General features: G+C 40.9%; 1 protein-coding gene across 1 annotated transcript in view; it reads right to left on the reverse strand.

The window, feature by feature from the left end:
• Positions 1–18,375, reverse strand: part of Chrna6 (cholinergic receptor nicotinic alpha 6 subunit) — a 109,256-nt gene extending 90,881 nt beyond the window's left edge. The window contains 1 exon segment of the mRNA XM_087216969.1: positions 17,912–18,375. The gene's annotated coding sequence lies outside the window, so the exon portion shown is untranslated.
• Between the last annotated feature and the right edge of the window lie 2,011 nt (positions 18,376–20,386).

Here is a 20,386-nt window from a genome sequence, read left to right on the forward strand (position 1 = left end):
GAAAAATTGCTTCAAAATTGTAAGGAAACATGAGAAATCAATCCAGCAGCTGCTAGATGATGCAAAGAAGAATAACAGAAGACTGACTGGAGTCAATGAAGAAACAGGAGAGACAGCAGATGACATAAAAAAAAACTCTTCACAGAAATAATGGCAGAAAACTTCCCAAGCAGGGGAAAAGAGCTTGACATACAGATAAGTGAGGCATATAGGACCCCAAATAGCCTTGATCAAAAAAATCTACACATAGGCATATAATTGTTAAGATTCCAGAAACCCAACAGAAGAACAAAGTTCTCCAAGCAGTCAGAGAAAAGAAACAAATCACATACAAAGGAAAGCCCATCAGAATCACAGCAGACTTCTCAACACAAACCATCAAGCAAGAAGAGCTTGGAGTGACATATTCCAAGTCCTAAAAGAAAACAGCCTCCAACCCAGATTGATGTACCCTGCAAAACTATCTTTCAAAATGGATGGAGAAATAAGATACTTTCATGACAAAGAGCACCTTAGGAACTTCGTGAATACCAAACCAGCACTCCAAAGAATTTGACACAAGAGCCTAGGAACAGACATTGAGGATCACAACCCCAGGAAGCAAAGCAGAATGAACTCATCTGGCATGACAAGAAATTAAATGTAAAGGGGAGAACCCAACAAAAAGAAAAAGTCATGGCAATGACAAGTCAATATGTTTCAGTTATAACCATCGTTAATGGTCTCAATTACCAATCAAAAGAAATAGACTGGCAGAATGGGTCAAGAATCAAAATCCAACAATATTATGCATACGAGAAACACACTTGATTCAAAAGGAAACTCATAGACTGAAAGTTAAAGGATGGAAAACAATACTCCATGGGACAGGAACCCGAAAAAAAGCAGGAGTAGCTATCCTCTTGGCAGATCAAATAGATTTCAAACCAACACTGATTAAGAGAGATGAAGAAGGACACTACATCCTTGTAAAGGGAAGAATCCAAGAGGAAGAGATGACAATCATAAATATATATGCACCAAACACTAGTGTGCCCAATGATATAAAACAAATACTAACGGACATGAAAAGTCATATGTCCACTAATACAATTGTAGTGGGGGACCTCAACACCCCACTGTCACAAATAGATAGATCAACTAGACTAAAAATAAGTAATGAAATACTAGAACTCAATCGAACTCTTGAACAAATGAACTTAATAGATGTTTACAGAGTCTTCAACCCCACAAAATCAGAATACACATTCTTCTCAGCTGTACCTGGGTCATTCTCAAAAATAGACCACATACTCACACATAGAACATGTTTAAGTAAGTGCAAAGGAATTGAAGTTATCCCCTGTATATTATCAGACCATAGTGCAATGAAATTGGAGATCCATAGCAAAAGAAACTCAAAATATTTCATAAACATGTGGAAATTGAACAACACACTTCTGAATAACCAATGGGTCACAGAGGAAACTAAAGAAGAAATCAGACAGTTCCTTCAATTAAATGACAATGACAATATGACATATTGGAATCTATGGGACACAATGAAAGCAGTCTTACCAGGGAAATTCATAGCAGTGAATACACATATTGGGAAAACAGAAAAAGCCCAATTAAACAACCTGATGCTGAACCTCAAGCTCCTAGAAAAAGAAGAGCAGGACAGCCCCAAAGCTCATACAAGGGAGGAAAGTATAAAGATCAGAGAAGAAATCAATGCAATGGAGACTAAGAGAACGATACAAAAAATCAATGAAGCCAAGAGTTGGTTCTTCAAAAGAATCAACAAAATTGACAAACCTTTAGTCAACCTTGTCAGAAAAAGGAAAGAAAAGGCCCAAATCCATGCAATTAGGAATGAAAAGGTTGAAATTACAGCAGACCCAGCAGAAATCCAGATGATCATCAATACCTACTTCCAGAACCTATATGCCAATAAGATGGACAACACAGAAGAAATGGACAGATATCTAGATACATATGAATTACCAAAGTTGAACGAAGAAGACCTAAAAATTATGAACAACCCAATGTCAATCAATGAAGTTGAAAATGTAATTAAAAACTTACCAACTAAGAAAAGCCCGGGCCCTGATGGCTTCACTGCTGAATTCTACAAGACATTTAGAGAGGAACTGCTGTCACTACTGTTTAAACTCTTCAATGAAATTGAAAGGGAAGCAATACTCCCAAATTCATTCCTGGAAGCAAGCATCACCTTGATCCCCAAAGCAGAGAAAGACCCAACTGAAAAAGAGAACTATAGGCCAATCTCACTAATGAACATAGATGCAAAAATCCTTAATAAGATACTGGCAAACAGAATACAGAAGATCATCAAGAAGATCATACACCCTGATCAAGTGGGATTCATCCCAGGGATGCAGGGATGGTTCAATATACAAAAATCAATCAATGTAATACACTATATCAATAGAGCCAAGGACAAAAACCATATGATTATCTCCATAGACACAGAAAAAGCATTTGACACAATCCAACATGCATTTATGATAAAAACCCTCCAAAAAATTGGAATAGACAGTCTCTACCTCAAACTGATAGAAGCCATCTATGAAAAATCAACAGCCAATATCATACTAAATGGTCAAAAACTGAAATCCTTCACACTAAAATCAGGAACAAGACAAGGATGTCCACTATCACCACTCTTGTTCAATATAGGTCTTGTTCAATATTAGCCACGCCAATTAGACAAGAGAAAGAAATAAAAGGAATAAAAATAGGTAATGAAGAAGTCAAATTGTCATTATTTGCAGATGACATGATACTCTATATAGAAGACTCCAAGAACTCCAACAAAAATCTTCTAGATTTAATAACCAAATTCAGTCAAGTAGCTGGTTACAAAGTCAACACACAAAAATTAATAGCTTTCCTCTACACGAATGACAGACTCACTGAGAGAGAAATAGGGCAAATAATTCCTTTCACAATAGCATCCAAAAATCTGAAAATACTTAGGAATCATCCTAATGAAAGAAATCAAAGACCTCTTCTCTGAAAACTATGGCACTCTGAAAAGAGAGATTGAAGATGATATCAGAAAATGGACAGACATCCCCTGCTCCTGGGTAGGAAGGATTAATATAGTGAAAATGGCCATACTTCCAAAACTGCTATATAGATTTAATGCAATTCCAATTGAGATCCCAGCAGCATACTTCATAGACCTTCAGAAAACAATCCAAAAATTCATTTGGAGCAAGAAGAGACCCAGAATAGCATAAGCAATTCTAGGTAACAGAGACATGGCAGGGGATATCACAATCCCCAACCTGCAACTATACTACAAAGCTACTGTGATAAAAAAACATCATGGTACTGGCAAAGAAACAGACTTGAGGGCCAGTGGAACAGATTAGAAGATGCAGAAACAACACCAGACACACTCAGCCATCTCATCTTTGATAAAGGAGCCGAACACCCTCAATGGAGGAAAGATAGCCTCTTTAATAAATGGTGCTGGAAAAATTGGGCTTCAACTTGCCAAAGATTAAAGCTGGTATCTCTCACCATGCACTAAACTAAAATGAAAATGGATTAAAGATCTAAATATTAAAATAGAAACTCTGAACCAGTTGGAACAGAGGTTAAGTAGAACTCTCGAAGACACCGGTGTAGGAAAAGATTTTATGAACAAAACCTCAGTTGCCTGTGAACTAGCACAAACAATCAACAAATGGGATCTCTTCTTATTAAAATGCTTCTGTACAGCAAGAGAAACCACCAGCAGTGTGAAAAGACAACCCATAATGTGGGAAAAAATCTTTACCTGCTCTTCCTCAGACAAAGGTCTACTATCTCCAATCTATAAAGAACTTAAAAAGATCAGACCTCCCAAATTTAAAGACCCAATCCAAAAATGGGCATCTGAAATGAACAGACATTTCTCACACAAAGAAGTAGAAATAGCAAATAAATACATGAAAAAATGTTCAACATCATTGGTCATTCGAGAGTTGCAAATGAAAATAATGTTGACATTCCACTTCACTCCAGAAAGAATGGCTGCCATCATGAAATCAACCAATAACAAATGCTGGAGGGGCTGTGGGAAAAGAGGAACCCTGCTCCACAGCTGGTGGGAGTGTAGACTGGTGCAATCACCATGGAAATCAGTATGGAGATACCTCAAACAACTAGGACTGGAAGTCCCATTTGATCCCACTGTTCCCCTGCTGGGGACCTTCCCCAAAGAATTAAAAGAATCATACCACAGTGATATATGTGCACCCATGTTCATAGCAGCACAGTTTGTAATAGCTGAAACTTGGAAACAGCCCAAATGCCCATCAACTGGAGACTGGATCAAGAAAATGTGTTTTTTTTATAAAACGGAGTACTCTTCAGCCATAAAAAATGAGAAATTAAAGACATTTATAGCTAAATGGATGCACATTGAGGTAATACTCTTAAGTGAAATCAATAGGACACACGTGTAAATACTGAATAGTTTCTCTGGTGTGAGAAACTGAAAGTGTAAATAAGGACTGAATGTATAACAGGTAATGTGAAATAGGGAAGAAGGGGACAAAGGGGAAGGAAGTGGGAGGGCTAGGGGAAAGGATAGAAGGGAATAAGATTAATATGAAAAAATGGAAAAATAGGAACAAAATCTTTGTAAATAGGGAGGACTGTAGGGGTTGAAGGGAAGGCTGGGCAAGGGTGAAAAATAAGAACCAAGAGAGACTATGTAAAGGTGCAAATTTCCAATGATGAATGTCATTATATTGTATACCTAAAATGTACCAATGATTAGAATGAATAATTGATAATGTAAAATAGGAAGAAAAGGTCCAAAGGGGTAGGGGTAGTGGGAGGGGCAGGGGAAAGGAAAGAAGGGAAAGGGTAAATGATGAGAAATGGAAAAAATGGAAATAAAGTCTTTGTAAATAGAGAAGAGTGGAGGACATGAAGGGAAGGCTAGGAATGGGGAAAAAAATAAGAACCAAGATGCATTATGTAAAAGTACAATTCCCAATGAGAAATGTAATTGTGTTGTATACCTACAATGTACCAATAAAAGAATTTAATCCAAAAAAAAATCCAAAGGAGACAAGGGATGATCAACTAACTTTAAAGAAAACTCTTATTTAGTATATAAAATACATACTCAAACCTATGCACATATATTTATATAGTTTTTTCACTCTAAGGTAACTATATTATAATACTAGATACACACACACACCCTTACTTAAATCACTAACTCTAATCTGACTTTCTATAAAGCTCCTCCTAAACAACCTCTAAATTCCACAAATAAGGTAGGAAAAAGTTACACACACACACACACACACAAGGGTTGTGCACATAGGTAAGTGTGCCTGGTTTTGGGTCTTGCAGTTCTGGACTCATTCAAAGATAGCCTAGGAAGTCAATCAGATTGTGGAGAACTCTAGGTACCTACAAGTTCTAGGAGGAAGGGTCCCTTAAACCTAGTAAAAGAAGCCAGGGGCCAGGGATTTAGCTCAGTGGTTCTGCCACCTGCCTCGCAAGCAGAAGAACCTGAGTTCAATTGAGGGTACAAAAAAAAAAAAGAAGCCAGTCACAAAATCCCATGAGAATCCATCCAGACCCCCTGTCTTCTCTCCAGTGCAGCTTGTCTCTGCCTGCTTTTTCCTCCTTACAAATAAAGCATCTTCCTTTCTTAAACTCCATCTCTAATTCATTATTAATGCTGAGTTTTCATGTTTTTTTCCATTAAGTTTATTGGTACATTTTAGGTATAAAATGCAGTTACATTCATCATTGGGATCTTGTACCTTTACATGAGTGTCTTGGTTCTAATTTTTTCCCCTTCCCCTGCCCTCCCTTCACCCCCTTCACACTTCCCTATTTACAAAGACTTTGTTTCCATTTTTTTCTTTCTCTCATATTTTTTCTTTTCCCTTCTTTCCTTTCTCCTATCCCTCCCACTTCCCCTACTCCTTTAGACCTTTTCTTCCAATATCAGTTATACATTTTTAAAATTACTATATCAAGATTTAGAAGACATTACCACAGATTTTACAGGATTTAAAAGGATATAGAAAGCATATTACAAAAATTTTTTTGAAATAAATTTGACAACTACTATGAAGTGCATTGGAAGACAAATTAATGAAACTTCTCTGGAAGAAATACAAAATTTTAATAGCACCTATTAAAGAAAGTATATTCCTAGCTTGAAAACCTACCTATATGACAACAACATTTTAATTGATGAATTATATCAAACATTTAAAGCAGAAAAAAGGAAAGAATACTTCTCCCTTCATTTTAGGGAATCAACATCATGCTAATATTAAAACTGGGTAAAGATAATAGAAGAGAAAGGTATGAACATAGATAAAAATTTGTTTAACAAAACAAACTATTAGAAGTCAGATCTGGCAGGATGTAGAAAGTGTTTTTTATTATAGGGATGGCAGTGTTGGTTCAGCATTGGAAGACCCACCCCCAAAAGTCATCATTTTAACAGAGGAAAGGAAAAAGCCATTTGATCCTTTCAGTAGTTGCAGAAAACGTATTAGACTAAATTGTACAGCTGTTCATGGTAAAAGCTATCAGGAGACTAAAAGTAGAACAGAACCTTCTCAACAGATAAAAGACATGTACTCCATACTTCCAGCAAAAATGCCTTATATGAATGGAAAAGATACAATGCTTTCTCCCTAAGATGGGGAGCAAGGGCAGATATCCCTACTCTTTATCTGTCCATTTGTTACAGAAATCTCAGAGAGAAATGCTCAAAGACACAGAACTCAGGTAAAACAAATAGGATTTACTTGCAAGCTGGTGAGACCACCAGAAACTGGTCTGTCAGAGTCCCCCCTCCCCTTTTGTTAGTCTCTTCTCTTTATACTTTTGTTAGGCATTATCTCCTTCCTTGTGGTCTTTGAAGTATAAATACAATTCCAGTTCCTACTTACAAGTCACAGACACAAGGTAGGCACATATATATTGTAAATTCACTTAGGCATTTGAAACTTTGTTAGGTTAAAATGTTATCTATAATTAAATTACTAGTTAACACCTTAAACATCAAGAGCAATGAAAAAAGCAAATTTTAAAGGAACACATTACTTATTTTGCTTCTACAATTACTTTCATATTTAGTCTACTAAGCTACTTAAAACCTTTTTCTTTCTATCAATGTGATTTACAGGAAGCTTCAGGTCTACATGTACTTTTGCTAGTGTGGGACTGCATAACCTTTGTTCCTTTTCTCCAGCCCCACTGTGATTAAATGTGAGTTAATGGATAAAGATGCTTGTTAGTTTTGGGACACTAGATAAAATCTGTAACAGACCTAAAGTCCCAAATAAACTACTCAAGTCCTTGTTTGCCCAGAACTGATGTTCCAGACACCACAATCTATAGAACAAGCTACAAATGTCTGCTGACCATCAATATGTGACAGTCGACCACTAACCTTTGTCCCTTTTCTTTAATTCTATGTGTTAACTTCCCCCTCAACCCCCTGTAAGAACAGCCTCAGACTCTGAGCCAGTTGCCTCTCTAAGCTATTTTGCTTTGGGAGTGCCATCTGGCCAGACTAATAAAGGTCTGCTTTACTTTCCAACTTGTCTGGTGTGTTCCTTCCTGAGTGTTCTTCACTGCAGTCAGCTCCTCAGAGCATTTGGTAAGGCCCTCGGTCTTACATTTTGGAGACCCCAGCAAGATCCCCAGGTAAGGAACCCCGGTTCAGCTGAGACTCTGCGGTGGGATCCAGCAGGAGACTCTCAGGCACAGACCTCAGAAAACCTCCAGAGGTAAGTTTTTGGCCGGTTGCAACCATTTGTTAAGTCAGGAGTGAGGTGGCTGATGGGCTTGTAAGCCTCCCCTGACCCCAAGATTCCTGACAAGGAATAAAGGAAGATTTAGTTTCACTTTTGTTGTGCCACCTGTTCATCTTGTCATTCGTACATTAGTGTCCTGTCCGTTGTGTGTTTAATTTTGTATTTCTTTCCAAACCATCAGGGCAGAGATGGGAGGATCCTGCTCCAGAAATACCCCATTGGATTGTTTTCTCACTAATTTTAAATTGGCTTTTTCCCCCAAACAGGAGAACGAATATGGGGTTAAATTTTCTTGTGGAAAACTTCGCTCCCTGTGTCAATTGGAATGGCCAGCCTTTGGAGTTGGATGGCCAGCCAAGGGCTCTTTTGACCCAAGTCTCTGCAGGGTGGTATGGAGAAGGGTCACCAGGCACCCTAGCCATCCTGATCAGTTTCCATATATAAATATCTGGGTCCAGGCTTGTCAAGAGCCTCCGGCATAGTTGCAGCATTGTTCCCTGAGAACAAACTCTCACATTCTGGTTATGGCCCCAAGGGAACCCCGAGAGGCCAAAACCTGGGCTCCCAAGCCAGTGCTCTCACAAGATCCTGACCCCTCAGATCTTGTTATAAGACCTCCACCCTATGTGGAGCCATCCTCCTCCTCTGATAAAGCTGGCCCCAGAGCTCGAAACCCTCTCTCCCCTCCTCTTCCCGAAGAAGGAAAATCTCCAGATTCTATAACCTCCCCTTCCCACACATGAATGGGGGCCGCTTATGGTCCCTGCGGAGCTCTCACTGAAGGGACTAGTTCAGTTCCTCTTCTGCCTCTTAGGGAAATAGAACAGGGTCATTATGTCTATATCCCTTTCTCTACCAGTGATTTGTATAATTGGAAACATCAAAATCCCCCTTTTTCAGAAAAACCCCAGGCTTTGATCTCCCTCCTAGAATCTGTTTTTCATACCCATGACCCAACCTGGGATGATTGTCAACAACTTCTCCAAGCTCTTTTTACCTCCAAGGAAAGAGAAAGGATACGAGGGCATGCCATAAAATCAGTGTTGGGAGGAAGAGAGGGCCCACTTGATAAACAACAGCGGGCCCGTATTGAGATGCAACTTCCGTCCACCCATCCGCTGTGGCAAGCTAATTCCTCAGGCAGGAGAGAAGCTCTCCACAACTACCATCAGCATCTCCTAGCCAGCTTGAGGGGAGCCACTCAAAAGCCTACCAATTTGAGCAAGGTAAGTGAGGTCCTTCAAGGACCTGAGGAATCCCCTTCTGCCTTTCTGGAGCATCTGTTGGAAGCATACTGTACGTATACTCCAATTGACCCAGATGCCCCTGCAAATTGACAGGCAATTAATTTGGCTTTTGTCACTCAGTCGGCCCCAGATATTAGAAAGAAACTACAGTGGATGAAAGGATTTGAGGGAGAGAATAGAAAAAAGTTGATGAGTGTGGCAATAAAGGTATTTAACAATAGGGATCATTTTGAGGATAGAATGGCTAAAAAGATAGGAAAGGCAAACATTGCAGCATTGACAGATGGAGGTTTTATCCAAAAGGAATATGGAGAGAATAAAAAAGAGGATAAAAATAAAGTATGGCCCTTGTTAGAGAAGGATCAATGTGCATATTGCAAAGAGAAGGGCGATTACACGAGGGATTGTGAAAAGTTGAAAAGAAAGAGAGAGAAAGAGACTAAAAAAGGAGATGGAGTTCTCTTGGTAGATGAGGAAGATTGATGGGGCTGAGGCTCATGGCTGCCTGACCCTAATGAGCCTGTGGTGACTTTGGGAATAGGGGGAACAGATGTCCAATTCCTTGTGGATACTGGTGTGGCCCATTCTGTCCTAAAGACCCCCCTTGGAACCCTTTCTTCCCTAAAGTCCTCCATTACCAGGACCACAGGACAGTCAGCCTCTTACCCGTGGACCACTAAACGAACTGTAAATCTGGGGAAAGGCACTGTTACTCATTCCTTCTTAGTCATCCCGGAGTGCCCATACCCATTGTTGGGAAGAGATCTACTATGAAAATTGGGGGCTGTTATTTCCTTTGAGCCTGAAGGAGGGACTCTTGAACTCAAGCCACCCTCTGCCTTTATGGTAACGGTTCCCCTTGAAGATGAATTTAAGCTGCTGAAGGAGGGCACAGAACCTCCTGAACAAAAATGGGACTACCTTCAGAAAAAGTTTCCCCTAGTATGGGCTGAAACCAATTCACCCGGATTGGCCAAACACCATGCCCCAGTAGTGGTTCAACTGTTGGCCTCTGCCACCCCTGCCCATGTGCAGCAGTACCCCCTTCGGCTGGAGGCCAAGGTAGGGATATCCAAACACATCCACCAACTCCAGGAAGCTGGCATCCTGGTCCCTTGCCAGTCAGCCTGGAATACACCCCTGCTTCCTGTGAGGAAGCCTGGCACCTCAGACTTCAGACTGGTACAGGATTTGCGGGAAGTAAACAGCCAGGTGGAGACCATTCACCCAACAGTACCAAACCCCTATACTCTGTTGAGTCTCATCCCTCCCGGTCATGTGTGGTACTCAGTATTAGACCTTAAAGATGCATTTTTCAGCCTGCCTCTAGCACCTGTGAGCCAGCCCCTGTTCGCCTTTGAATGGACTGACCCAGACATTGGAACAACTGGACAGCTGACATGGACCCGGCTGCTGCAGGGATTCAAAAACTCCCCCACTCTGTTCAGGGAAGCTCTCAGCAAAGATCTGCAAGAGGTAAGAAAAGTGTTTCCCCAGGCGACTATTCTTCAGTATGTTGATGACCTCCTGGTGGTGACTTCAATTGATAAAGAATGCATTGCAGCCACCGAGGGCCTCCTGAAAGCCCTCCAGGAACTGGGATATCAGGTGTCTTGGAAGAAAGCTCAGCTCTGCCAGACCAAGGTAACCTACTTGGGCTATATTCTTGAAAAGGGAAAGAGGAGGCTGGCAGAATCGATGGTATCCACAATTCTCCAGATTCCAGAGCTGAGCTCAAAGAAACAGGAGCGGGAATTCCTAGCGGCGGTTGGCTATTGCAGAATTTGGATTCCTGGCTTTGCTGAGATTGCCAAACCCCTGCATGAAGCCAGTGTGGGAGGAAATACACCCCTCAAATGGACTGAGGCTTGCCAGCAGGCATTTCAATTGCTTAAGACTGTGCTTGCATCGGCACCAGCCCTGGCATTGCCAGACTTAAACAAGCCCTTCACCCTGTACGTAGCAGAGAAAAATGGGGTAGCCAAGGGAGTGATTACTCAGCTTTTGGGGCCGTGGAAGTGGCCCATGGCATACTTCTCAAACAAGCTCGACCCAGTGGCCCAAGGGTGGCCTACTTGTCTGAGGACAGTGGCAACAGCAGCTGCTTTAACCCGAGAGGCTGACAAATTGACCTTTGGACAGGATTTGACTTTGATCACTCCCCATGCCATTGAGCCCTTGTTGAATAGCTCACCTAGCAAATGGCTGTCTAATGCCAGACTGTTACAATATCAAAAACTCTTGTTAGAACAGCCGTGCATTAAGTTTGCCACCACTGCTAGCCTCAATCCAGCTACTCTACTCCCGGAATCTGATGAACAAATGCCCATCCATGAGTACCTCAAGACTCTTGAAAACTTGAGGAGAGGACGTCCGGACTTGACTTGATGGACCAGGCCCTCCCCCTTGCAGAGATAACTTTTTATACTGATGGGTGCAGTTTCATTCGGGATGGTGTATGGTATGCTGGAGTGGCGGTGGTCAACCAGGACCAACAGGTGGAAAGGGAGCAGGGGATACCTCAAGGGACATCAGCACAGAGGGTTGAGCTGATTGCTTTGACTAAGGCTCTGGAATTGGGAAAAGGAAAAAGGATAAATATATTCACTGATAGCCATTATGCTTTTGCCACTGCCCATGTACACAGGGAGATTTATCAAAATAGAGGGCTGTTGACCTCTGAAGGAAAGGAAATTAAAAACAAGACTGAGACACTGGCATTGCTACAAGCTATCTGGATGCCCTGAGAGGATGCCATCATCCATTGCCATGGGCACCAAAAGGGGTCTAGCCAGAGATAACTGGTAATAATGCTGCTGATTGAGCAGCAAAACAAGCTGCCCAAAAATCAGTGGGGAAGAAACTGGTTCAGCTACCCATGCCAGTACTCCCAGAAAAACCTGAAGACACAGATAAAGAGGTGGCAGAAATGAACAGGAAGCACTGGACTCAAGGAAAACATGGGTGGTGGATGACACATGATGGAAAGGTGGTGCTCCCCGCTGCTGTAGCAGACATGTTGTTGCTCGAACTACATGAATCCACTCACCTTGGCCAGAAAAGGATGATGGCTGCCCTTTGACCCCATTTTGTCAGCGAGGGGTTAGCCCAAAAGGCCCAGGACATGGTGAGATGATGCCCCACCTGCCTCAAGGTAAATGCGAATCAGGTAACCAGGCCCCCTGGGGTCCAACACAGAGGATTAACTCCAGAAGAACATTGGGAATTGGACTTTACTGAAATGAAGCCTGGCATATATGGGTACAAATACCTGCTAGTTTTTGTGGATACCTTTTCAGGATGGGTAGAAGCATACCCCACTAAGAGGGAGACAGCTGAAGTAACAGTTAAAAAGCTCCTGACAGAAATAGTTCCCCATTTTGGTTTTCCCTTAGCTCTGGGGTCCGACAATGGTCCAGCCTTCATGGCCAAGATATCTAAATTAATTAGTAATATCTTTGGAATAAAGTGGAATCTACATTGTGCCTATAGGCCTCAAAGTTCAAGACAGGTAGAAAGAACAAATTGAACTTTAAAGGAGATTCTGACTAAATTATGCTTGGAGACTGAACTAGGTTGGGTAGAGCTTCTCCCTTTGCCCTCCTCCAAACGAGGTGCACTCCCAAGCCTCCCCTCAATCTGTCCCCCTTCCAGATTGTTTATGGCCAATCTCCCCCAATCATTCTGTTGGTAGATGTAGAATTAAAGGAAAAGTTTTCCCACCTTCGACTCCTTAAATCCTTAAAAGCAGTTCATCAGCTTCAGTCAGAGCTACATGAGACATTAAGAAAGGAAATGACTAGTCCCAATGAAAAATCTTTACAACCTTTACCCTATAAGCTGGGAGATTTGGTTTTTATTCACAGGTTTGATTCCAAGACCCTGGAACCTCATCGGAAGGGACTGGTTCCTGTTGTCCTGTCAACTCCCTTGGCAATGAAGGTGGCTGGACATTCTGCCTGGATACATCACAACCATCTAAAAACAGGACCTCCCATGGACGTCAAAAAGGACAAATGGAAGGTTTTCAGCCAACCAGGCAACCAAAAGCTAAGATTGGAGCAGGTTGGAGATGTTTCACCTTCATGATAATATTCTCTGGGACACTGGCAGTATTGCCCCCAAGAGGACTAGATCACACAAAAAATGTATGGATTCAATTGGCAAACTCGCTTAATTTGTCTGAATTCTGTCTAAATGTTGATGTAAATTTCCATCATGTATTGGGGACATGCCTCATGTTGTAAACCTAAGAATGCTGTCAAATTATATACACCCAGGGTAATTGTGTCAAATAATAACCAATGTGCTATGTATGAAAATTGTACAACCAAATGTCTGAGGATAAAATGTTTGGAAGGGATGCCCTACCATATAAAATTAAAAAATTGTGTATAACAATTGCCATATCTCCCTGCCAATCAGATGGTTTTATACCTGTGAAGGAATAACTTTCAATTATATCCCAGCCAATTTAACCAAGACCCATTGCTGCTTGAGTCATCTAGCTGTGGTTCTACCAGATAGAACTGATTTGATTATGCCAAATAGAACTAAACATTGGTCACCCTACACTGCACCAGGATGTGATGATGATGTAGGTCTGTTGACAGATGCTGAAGTAATAACTATGATAGCATCTTTTGTTGCCTTGCCTTCTATAGGAGTCCATGCTGAGAAGACAGTATGGAAATTAGCATGCAAGGTAGTCAAAGGGTTAAATGCTACCTCATCAGCCTTGGCATTAATTACCAAGAATTACAAGAACAGAGACAGGCAATCTTAGATAATAGGGCAGCAATAGACTATTTGTTGCTCTTCCACCACCAAGGTTGTGAGAAAATAAGAAATATGTGTTGTTTCAATCTTACTGACAATAGTCCAAAAATCAAAGAAAAGGTAAAACAATTGAAAGACCTGGCTCAAAAGGTACATAATAAAGATGGCTGGGACTTGTTCCAATGGCTGAGTGGTTGCCCAACCTACAATGGTTAAAATAACTTTTCTCATCATTATAGTTGTGTGTATATGCTTACTATTGTCATGTTGTTGTATACAATGTATGCCTACGTTTATAAGTAAGATTACTTAAGTTGTAAAATCAGTGGGGAATGTGGGACTGCATAACTCTGTAATCATAAATCTCCCCTAGCCCCAACTGTGATTGAATGTGAGTAAATAGATAAAGATGCTTGTTAGTTCTGGGACACTAGATAAGATCTGTATCAGCCATAAGGTCCCAAAGTAAATTACTCAACTCTTTGTTCAAACCTGATGTTCCACACACCACTATCTATAGAACAATCTACAAACATCTGCTGACCATCAGTACATGTCACCTGACCACTAACCTTTGTTCCTCTTCTGTAAATTTTGCCTGTTAACTTCCCTTGCAACCCCCTATAAAAAGAGCCTCGGACTCTGGGCTAGTCGCCTCTCTAAGCTACTTTGCTTTGGGAGTGCTGTCTGGCCAGACTAAGGTCTGTTTTACTTTCCAACTTGTCCGGTGTGTTCCTTCCTGGGTGTTCTTTGCTGCAGTCAGCTCCTCGGAGCATTTGGCAAGGCTCTTGGTCTTACATTTTGGAGGCCCCGCTGGGATCCCCAGGTGTTCTTTGCTGCAGCTCCTTGGAGCGTTTGGTAAGGCCCTTGGTCTTACAATGCCCTGTGTTATTTGAAATCCTAGATATTTAACATGCTGTGCACAAATCTGGGCTTTTTTCCATGATACCTTCCTTATATTCAGTTTCTTGTAAGTGCAGCAACAACTTTTTGGTGCCTTACCAGCACTGTTCTTGGGTTGGGCTGCATAACAGTAAGTCATCTACATACTGTAGTAAGACACAGCTATATTGTTCCATGGGGAAACCAAGCAAATCCTTGGCTAGGGCTTCCCCCAAAAGTGTGGGTTTTTAAATCCCTGTGCCAATCTTGTCCATGTAAACTGAGCCTTTCTCCCATCACTTGGGTCCTCCCATTCAAATACAAAGATTGGTTGACTAAGAGGAGCAATACAAATGCAAAAGAAGGCATCTTTCAAGTCCGAACAAGTAAACCATGCTGCCTCTGGGGATATTAAACTCAACAAAAGTGTAAGGGTTAGGGACTACTGGATGCAATGTCACCATTCTGTCATTTACAGCCTGCACATCCTGCACTGGCCTATAGTCCCCATCAGGTTTTCATGCCAGCAGCAAAGGGGTGTTCCAAGGTGACTTACATTTTCTTATAAGTCCAAATTCTTTTAACCTCATGATATGGGGCTTGATTCCAATTTGGGCTTGCCTGGACATCGGATATTGCTTTACTGAAATGGGGGTGGAGTTATCTTTTAATCCTATAACTATGGGCTGATGATTTTTAGCCAGGCCTGGGGGCGAGTCTTCTGTCCACACTACAGGAAACATAGCTTTTAGTTCTCCTGGAGCCTGATAAACATCATCCACATTGTAACATTGCCATTCATCTTCTCTTTTAGTAGTTACCATCATAATGAGATCCTTTCCTGGGTCTAAATGCAGAGATGCATTTCCCCATTGAGTGAAAGTTATTGTAGTTCCCAATTTAGATAAAGCCCTTTCTAATAATGGAATAGGACATTCTGGCATATACAAGAATTCATGTTTCACCTTATGTCCTCCAATTTCACATGTCCTTTCATTACAGAACTGGTATTTTTCTGAGATCCTAGTGGCACTGATTACTTGGATGTGTTTTCCACTCAGAGGTGTGACTGGAGCAGTTACTACTGAATGTTCTGTGCCACTATCCACCATAAAGGACATATTTTGGCCCCCTATCTTTATATTGACCATGGGCCCATGGGGGCCTAGCTGCATTGAGCCTGGTCTGTCTCAGTAACTGTCTTCCATTACAGGCAACAATGTACCAGGGTCCCTTCTTTCCTTTGAGTCCTGTTTTCTCTTTTCTTTGAGCTTTGGGCACTTGTTCTTATAGTGTTCTTTCTCTTTACAATACGCACACTGGTCAAACTCTAAGTCTTCATGTCTAAAACCTTTCTTCTGCTTTCCCCCTGGTTTCATTTCCTGACATTCTCTCTCTCTTCTTTGGCTCCCATAGCCACTTCTATATATCTGGCTCTCCTCTTATCTCACTCATCTTTCTTCCTTGCTCTGTCTCTCACCAACTCTCTGTTCACATACACTTTCCTAGCTAATTGCAACAGTTGCATTATATTCATCTCTTCCTAAGTCTCTTGCTTCTAAACCTTCCTTCTAATGTCTGGAGCTGACTGAGTTACAAAGGTTGTATTTATTAACTGATGGCTATCTGGAACAGCTGGGTCAAATGGTGTGTACACCCTGTAAACCTCACAAAGCTGCTCATAAAATCTCTCAGGGCTCTTGTCAGACTCCTGCTGAGTCTCTGACACTTTAATCATATTTTTGGGTCTTTTGCTCACAGCTCTTATCCCTGATAGGAGGGCTATCTGATAATTTCTTAAGCTCTCTTGATCTGCTTGTGTATTGGGATTTCAATTGGGCCACATATTCACTGGAAACTGTTGTTCATGCCAAGCATCTGGATTTTGTGTCTCTCCTGGCTTTCTAGGGGCATTGATCTTTTTAATCTCCCCTAGGATTCTCTGTATTTCTTCAGTAGTTAACAAGGCTGTGCAAAGTTATTTACAGTCCTTCCAATTAGGACGATGGGTTGCAAAGATGGAATCAAATAATTGTAACATTTTGGATGGATCCTCGGTAAAAGAAGGACTACCTCTTTTCCAATTCATTAAATCAGAGGAACTGAAGAGTTGGTGCAAGTGAATAATGCCTCCTTCTGATGGGTATTCTCTCAATGGCATTTGGAAGGCTGCTGCTGGGTCAGCTCATCTAGTTCTATGAGCTATTGGGGTGGACAATGCTGCCCCAGGGAACTGAGAAGGGACATTCCCTGCCTCTGGTGGTGGTGAAGCACTAGCTTCAGCTGATCTTCCTCTGTAGGGAGGTGGAGAATCTAACATATCTTTCTGATCTAGTTCCTCTCCCTCTGTTTTTAGTACAAAGCAAGTTGACATGTTCCCTAAAACATAGACCTGAAGCCAGGGTGGTGGTCTTCTGTATAGGTCTAGCCAAATGTCTATATACAGAAATTCATTCACTCGACTTTGCCTGATTACTTTATTCCACACCTGTCTTACTTTCTTTAGGTCTATGGTTCCCTCTGCTGGCCATTCGGATATCAATTGTGGCCATGACAATTCACAAAATTTCTTTAGAATTTTTGATCATAACTTCACCCCATAATCTCCCACAAATCCCTTATCAAAATTCTTAATCATACAATCTAGTACAGTTGATTTAGTATTTGTGTTCCCCATGATGACAGATAGTTATTACAACCCTTGAATGGTGAGGCAAGACAAACAAAGGTGGGGGATCACTCACTCACTTGCCTGGCTGCTGGCCTCTCAGCCACTTTAAGGTCCATTCAGGCTAAGGTGGGCTGTTGCTTAAGCCCACCCTTGTGTCTTTGTTAAGTGCAACCACAGAATTGCAGGACAGACCACAAGCAAGTTCTGCAATGGGGAAGGATCTTTAAGCATACATGCCCCTTCCCTTTGTCTTGGTGCACAGACGAGACCATCTATAGAGTTTCACGGCTTCTTACATTCACTCTCCTAACCAAGACTCTTTTGCTCACTCATTCATTCAGAGGTAATTGCATTCCTTCCTGCTGGCCCCCAACCATGTCCAAAACAAATGGAAGGATCTACCTTCCCAAATGGCAAAGCACAAGGGGTGATCAGGCTCCTGTGCTGTATTTATCCAAAGTTACAAAATACAAATTCATCAAGTGAAACCAAAAGTGAACAACTAGGGTATTTCTGGGGTTTCTCACCCAGCAATGGAAAGAGACAGATGAGGCACCAACAGCAGTAGCCCTCATTCTGTTGTCTTCTATCTTGGGTTTGGGCTATCTGCCACCAGCGAGCGAGGCTCTGTGTCCTGTTGAGGAGCCTAGGAAATTTGTCCCAAGGGCGCATCTTTCCCCTCTAGGAGGCAAAGAGCCACTCCCTCCAGTGGAGTTTGGGCCAATGCCTAAAAGGGCCACTTCATTACCAATTCCTGGCCAATGCACCAAATGTTAGGGAAATCTCAGAAAGAAATGCTCAAAGACACAAAACTCAGGTAAAACAAATAAGATTTACTTGCAAGCTGGTGAGACCACCAGAAACTGGTCTGTCAGAGTTCCTCCCCCCTCTTTTGTTAGTCTCTTCTCTTTATACTTTTGTTAGGCATTATCTCCTTTCTCGTGATCTTTGATGTGTAAATACAATTCCAGTTCCTACTTACAAGTCACAGACACAAGATAGGCACATATACATTGTAAATTCACTTAGGCATTTGCAACTTTGTTAGGTTAAAATGTTATCTATAATTAAATTACTAGTTAACACCTTATACATCAAGAACAATGAAAAAAGCAAATCTTAAAGGAATACATTACTTATTTTGCTTCTACAATTACTTTCATATTTAGTCTACTAAGCTACTTAAAACCTTTTTCTTTCTATCAATGTGATTTACAGGAAGCTTCAGGTCTACATGTACTTTTGCTAGCAAGTCATGGTAATTGTTTTTTAGTTTGGACATCTGGCCCAATTCAAGTGGGGGGTTGTGGATAAGAAATGCTGCAGGTATTTTCTTATCTAGGGATGGTGCTACTGTCTGCAGTCATTTTACATTTCCCTTAACACATTAAACATAGTCCCAAACCAAAATAGTCTGGCAATAAAAATAAACAAATAGCATAGGATTGACAAGGTAGAAGTAAAATCTTTATATGTAGATGAAATGATCATCTGCAGAGAAAATACTAAGAAATCTCTAGGAGCCCCTAGAACTTGTATTTGAATTTAGCAAGATTAGAAAACACAAGGTATATATAAAAATTCAGGTCTATGTATACTTGCTATAAATGAAGAATTGGATATTGAAATTTAAGTTATGTAGGTGTACAAAGGACCTAGAAAAGTAAAAAGAAAAAAAAAACAGTGTTGGAAGACATTTATTACCTAATTTTAAGACTTCCTCTAAAGCTACAGTAATCAAGGCAATGTTGGCATAGGGACAGACATATAGATGAATGGAATAAAACAGAATCTAGAAATAGAACTGTTGTGCCCAGATCGCGAATTCCCAAAGACCACCAGGAGGCCGATTCCGACGTAAACACACAAAGGTCTTTTATTCAAGATTGAGCAGGGACTCTCAACCATCACCAACGCAGCGGATCAGAATTGAGAGCCCTGAGGTTCAAATTAGCGGGGTTTTTATAGAAGTTACAGCAAGCTTTAGGGTTTTCTACTTAGCAACTATAGGATTGGTTAACATTTAGCAAGCATGAAGTGTATACTTTTGATTGGCTAGGTCTATCAGGGGTCGAGGGGGATTACGTATAGGTTTTGTAAGGGAGAAGGGGGCAAGGGTTAATGGCCGACTGTCACATAGTGATGGTTAGCAGACCCATTGACGAATGGTCACATCTATCTTGTGTGGATAGTCGGTACATTAACCGCTTATCTTATAGATAGTGTGCCTGGAATGCTCTTCTCTAGGTAGAGAGATGGCTGGGTAATAAACTTAGGAATTTGGCCCTGTTTTAGATTGTGTCTTTTTGCCCCTGAGCAAGCACCCCCCCTTTTTAACTATTAACTTATAAGAACACTAGAGACCAGGAAAATGGTGAATTTTAGCAAAATGGGGTCATTTTGGTCTCACAGAACCACACATATATGGTCCACTGATTTTTGAAAGATTATTTATCATTAACTTTTTTTTTTTGGTACCAAGGATTGAACTTGGGACCTTGTGCTTGCAAGGCAGGTGGCAGAACCACTGAAATAAATCCCTGACCCTAACATTACCATTTTATAGAACATAAACTCAACTCAAGAGCACAGGAAAAGCTACTGTATGGTACTAGAACACCTGGTATCCATATGGAAAAGATTAACCTCAACCCTTTGTTTCAATACACAAAAATAACTTAAAAGGATCTATGAACCTAAATATGAAAGACTAAAACTATAAAACTTTAAGAAGAAATTACAAGGGAAAATGTTCATGAGTTTTGGGTAGGCAAGAATTTCCTAGGAAACAAAAAATATGATTTATAAAAGAAAAAAATTGATAAATGAGATTCCATCATAATTTAGAACTTTAAAAGACATTGTTAAGAAAATGAAAGGTAGTCCTTAAACAGAACATATTTATAATACATATAAGCTATGACCAAAATATATATAGAACACTTACAGCTCATTAATAGACAACCCAATTAAAAAGTAGACACAAGAATATGATAGCCAGT

The sequence above is a fragment of the Heterocephalus glaber genome, unplaced genomic scaffold (genome assembly GCF_053883595.1).
Source record: "Heterocephalus glaber isolate CG9 unplaced genomic scaffold, H.glaber_assembly_v1.0 deba00001461, whole genome shotgun sequence".
Classification (NCBI taxonomy): Eukaryota; Metazoa; Chordata; class Mammalia; order Rodentia; family Bathyergidae; genus Heterocephalus; species Heterocephalus glaber.